The sequence below is a fragment of the Schistocerca cancellata genome, unplaced genomic scaffold (assembly GCF_023864275.1).
Source record: "Schistocerca cancellata isolate TAMUIC-IGC-003103 unplaced genomic scaffold, iqSchCanc2.1 HiC_scaffold_671, whole genome shotgun sequence".
NCBI lineage: Eukaryota > Metazoa > Arthropoda > Insecta > Orthoptera > Acrididae > Schistocerca > Schistocerca cancellata.
Window position 1 is genome coordinate 22,501 of NW_026046682.1, and position 5,000 is coordinate 27,500.

General features: G+C 54.6%; 1 non-coding gene across 1 annotated transcript in view; it reads right to left on the reverse strand.

The window, feature by feature from the left end:
* LOC126138834 (small subunit ribosomal RNA) overlaps positions 1-1,615 on the reverse strand; it is a 1,909-nt gene extending 294 nt beyond the window's left edge. Inside the window, exon 1 of the ribosomal RNA XR_007528337.1 lies at positions 1-1,615. This exon is cut by the window's left edge and continues 294 nt beyond it. This is a non-coding gene — a ribosomal RNA (small subunit ribosomal RNA).
* Between the last annotated feature and the right edge of the window lie 3,385 nt (positions 1,616-5,000).

The window sequence follows — 5,000 nt, forward strand, 5'->3', positions numbered from 1 at the left end:
GACCTTTCGGCCTAGGAAGACACGCTGATTCCTTCAGTGTAGCGCGCGTGCGGCCCAGAACATCTAAGGGCATCACAGACCTGTTATTGCTCAATCTCGTGCGGCTAGAAGCCGCCTGTCCCTCTAAGAAGAAAAGTAATCGCTGACAGCACGAAGGATGTCACGCGACTAGTTAGCAGGCTAGAGTCTCGTTCGTTATCGGAATTAACCAGACAAATCGCTCCACCAACTAAGAACGGCCATGCACCACCACCCACCGAATCAAGAAAGAGCTATCAATCTGTCAATCCTTCCGGTGTCCGGGCCTGGTGAGGTTTCCCGTGTTGAGTCAAATTAAGCCGCAGGCTCCACTCCTGGTGGTGCCCTTCCGTCAATTCCTTTAAGTTTCAGCTTTGCAACCATACTTCCCCCGGAACCCAAAAGCTTTGGTTTCCCGGAGGCTGCCCGCCGAGTCATCGGAGGAACTGCGGCGGATCGCTGGCTGGCATCGTTTATGGTTAGAACTAGGGCGGTATCTGATCGCCTTCGAACCTCTAACTTTCGTTCTTGATTAATGAAAACATACTTGGCAAATGCTTTCGCTTCTGTTCGTCTTGCGACGATCCAAGAATTTCACCTCTAACGTCGCAATACGAATGCCCCCGCCTGTCCCTATTAATCATTACCTCGGGTTCCGAAAACCAACAAAATAGAACCGAGGTCCTATTCCATTATTCCATGCACACAGTATTCAGGCGGGCTTGCCTGCTTTAAGCACTCTAATTTGTTCAAAGTAAACGTGCCGGCCCACCCAGACACTCAATAAAGAGCACCTTGGTAGGATTTCAACGGGGTCCGCCTCGGGACGCACGAACACGCACGAGGCGGTCGCACGCCTTCGGCTCGCCCCACCGGCAGGACGTCCCACGATACATGCCAGTTAAACACCGACGGGCGGTGAACCAACAGCGTGGGACACAAATCCAACTACGAGCTTTTTAACCGCAACAACTTTAATATACGCTATTGGAGCTGGAATTACCGCGGCTGCTGGCACCAGACTTGCCCTCCAATAGATACTCGTTAAAGGATTTAAAGTGTACTCATTCCGATTACGGGGCCTCGGATGAGTCCCGTATCGTTATTTTTCGTCACTACCTCCCCGTGCCGGGAGTGGGTAATTTGCGCGCCTGCTGCCTTCCTTGGATGTGGTAGCCGTTTCTCAGGCTCCCTCTCCGGAATCGAACCCTGATTCCCCGTTACCCGTTACAACCATGGTAGGCGCAGAACCTACCATCGACAGTTGATAAGGCAGACATTTGAAAGATGCGTCGCCGGTACGAGGACCGTGCGATCAGCCCAAAGTTATTCAGAGTCACCAAGGCAAACGGACCGGACGAGCCGACCGATTGGTTTTGATCTAATAAAAGCGTCCCTTCCATCTCTGGTCGGGACTCTGTTTGCATGTATTAGCTCTAGAATTACCACAGTTATCCAAGTAACGTGGGTACGATCTAAGGAACCATAACTGATTTAATGAGCCATTCGCGGTTTCACCTTAATGCGGCTTGTACTGAGACATGCATGGCTTAATCTTTGAGACAAGCATATGACTACTGGCAGGATCAACCAGGGAGCTGCGTCAACTAGAGCTGAGCAGCCGGCCGCCCGGGAGTGTGTCCCGGGGGCCCGCGCGAACACGCAAGCGTCCGCTCAATTATTCTGCAAACAGGAGGAGGCTGAGCTCCCCTGCACAATACACCTCGAAACCCTCTCAGGTCCCGGCGGCGCGCAGCGCCGTCCTAAGTACTTGGTCGGGTTCGAGAGAGGCGCAATCGCCCGGAGTTAGGCGAGTAGACGCTTTAGGTGCGACCACCCGTGCTCCCAACTGAGCTTGCCGCTGCCGACAGAGGCCCGGGAGCGTGCTGTCGTGGCATTGCCGGCGGGAGACAACACGCGCCACCTACGGTGACCGGCAGCTCCAACGCCAGCGCCACAGAAGGGCAAAGGCCCCACGTGGGTGCCGAAGCGAACTCTCCCAGCACAGCGCACGTGCCAACACGTCTGCACAACTGCGATACAAACCACCAGCGAGAACCGCTGGGGCGACCGAGCAGCAGACGGCGTCGCGGCGCCGAGTGCCGGGCGGCGGCGCATCCTCAACGCACACAGTCCTCAATCGGACCAGCACACTGCAGATGTCCACCGCGCTTCGCACCGGGCCGGCGAGGACCCACTTTGGCTGCACGGCGCCGCGCGCAGGGTGCCCCGGCGCGCAGCTGCGCCGCCTGCCGCGTCCGTCGGCCGGCGCGCCTGCCACTGGGCGCCCCCACCAGCCGGCTGTAGCGCGTGCGCCCACGCACCGCGCGGCCAGCACGCCGGGCGGCCCCCCCTCACCGGCCGGGGACAGTCCCACCCACCCACAGCCGCGTATCGCTTCACACCCAGATCCACATTCACGTTCATTGGTGTGGTGGGTATCGCTGACACAACCGCGTCATAGCTGTACCGATCGTTGCCCTCACAGATGTACCTCCAGCAAGATCAACCGCACCACAACGGGTTACCAGTTGTTCATTTGCGTAACGTCACCAGTAAACGTACACGTCCACGTCCATCCCCGTTTGCAAAGTCAACTATTATTGCATGCCTGCCTGTCAGGTGTCAAGACACACTACATCCGCTCACATCCACGCAACAAAATGTGCCCGACTAGAGGGCACGTGGAAGGTGCCCCCGTACGTATGCGATGTCCATTGCGCGACGAACTGTCAACCAGCCTCTGTAGCATGTCGCAGATGTGGAACGCGGGACACCGTGCTATCACATTGTGTGAGAAGAGACTACTATGTCTGCATACACGCGCCACTACATGAACAGACGGCTCATGCTGATCGCCATCCACTGCGTCCATTACTCCCACACGTCTCTATGGCGTACCACACTGCAATACAGCTGTTATGGGGAGATGACACGTAGCTGTGTACACAACATTCTGAGCGGGTTGCGGTTGGACAACAATACATTAATGTAACGTGTCATATGCCATTTACAGAGCAGGTTAAGGCACAACGTGGGTTAGGTTAAGGCACAACGTGGGTTATGTTAAGGCACAACGTGGGTTATGTTAAGGCACAACGTGGGTTAGGTTAAGGCACAACGTGGGTTAGGTTAAGGCACAACGTGGGGTAGATTGCGGCACAACTTGGGGTAGATTGCGGCACAACTTGGGGTAGATTGCGGCACAACTTGGGGTAGATTGCGGCACAACTTGGGGTAGATTGCGGTACAACTTGGGGTAGATTGCGGTACAACTTGGGGTAGATTGCGGTACAACTTGGGGTAGATTGCGGTACAACTTGGGGTAGATTGCGGTACAACTTGGGGTAGATTGCGGTACAACTTGGGGTAGATTGCGGTACAACTTGGGGTAGATTGCGGTACAACTTGGGGTAGATTGCGGTACAACTTGGGGTAGATTGCGGTACAACTTGGGGTAGATTGCGGTACAAATTGCATTACATTGCGGTGCAAATTGCGTTACATTGCGGTGCAAATTGCGTTAGGTTAAGGTGCAACACAGGTTAGGTTAAGGTGCAACACAGGTTAGGTTAAGGTGCAACACAGGTTAGGTTAAGGTGCAACAGAGGTTAGGTTAAGGCGACATAGGTTAGGTTAAGGTGCAAGATGGGTTAGGTTAAGGTGACATAGGTTAGGTTAAGGTGACATAGGTTAGGTTAAGGTGACATAGGTTAGGTTAAGGTGACATAGGTTAGGTTAAGGTGACATAGGTTAGGTTAAGGTGACATAGGTTAGGTTAAGGTACAAACTGGGTTGTGTTTTGGTACACATTGCGTTGTAGTACAGTACACGTTAGGTTTGGGTACGGTACACATTGTGGTATGGGATGGCGTGTTGGTGGGGGGGGGGGGGGGCGGGGCGAGGTTCGTTCATATTGACCGTAGGAAGTGGATGCCCGAGGCAGCGTCAGTGTGTCAAAGGAGGTATGTCACGTTGGGATGCGCTTTTCGGTAGTGAGAGGGGGCGCGCCGTGTCCGAGGTTGCGGCAGACCTGTGTGTTTCATTCCTGCCAGTGTGTTTGTTCTGTAAGACGAGGCAGTGTGGTGATGTTGGGTGCACCCCTGTGTGGGACATGTGTGGGTGTTGGTGGCTTATCTGAGCAATTGTGGTTGTCGGACGAGTGGGATATTCTGTTTTATGATTGGACCTCGTGGCCTGGTTATCATAGTCTGGTTGGTGTACTGTGGCGGATAGGATGCACCGGACGTTGGTCCATGGTGGTGCTTAATTATTGCATCTGTGTCTGTTACAGGCAGAGAGTAGTGTGTGATAGAGTGTGTGGGTGACGTGTGGTTCCTTTTGTTTGCACAGACGTTCAGCATGTATAGGGGCATTTGCGTATTTGATCTATCTATGTGGGCCTGCATAGTTTACTGAGCAGTGCTGCGAGGTGACTGAACTACGAGCGACGTACTCATTTACAGCGGAATGGTTGCCTTCTACCAAAGATGGCGTATCGACTCTACGACAGCGTTGGCACCGCAGGAAGCGGTGTCGTAAAATGGCCCCCACACCGTCATCGTTGTGCGGGGTAGTGACCGTCTATATTGTGAGAGGAGTCCTGTTTGCCACTGGGCGTGGGGTCTCGCGTCCTGCGGTTCAGTGCCCCCAGGGAAGCGCGCGGACGTGGTGCTGCTGCTGCTGTAGCAAGCGAGCTACTTAGAGCATGTATAGGGACAGCGGGAATATGGCATATTGGATATAACTCTTCATGAAACGCATGATATAGGGGTGGATTGCACGTTACGAGTGCGGGAAGAGTCCGCCGTTCATCCGCTGGAGTTGCGATTTGGGCGGTTGGGGTGGGGCACTTGCGGGTGCGGGTGCGAGTGGAGTGGAGCGGAGCGATGATCGGTCGACGACTTCGTGCGGCGCAGGCACTGGCGTTGGGGCTCCTGTGGTGGACAGATGATGCAGGCTTTGTGGGTGGCGTCGGAAAA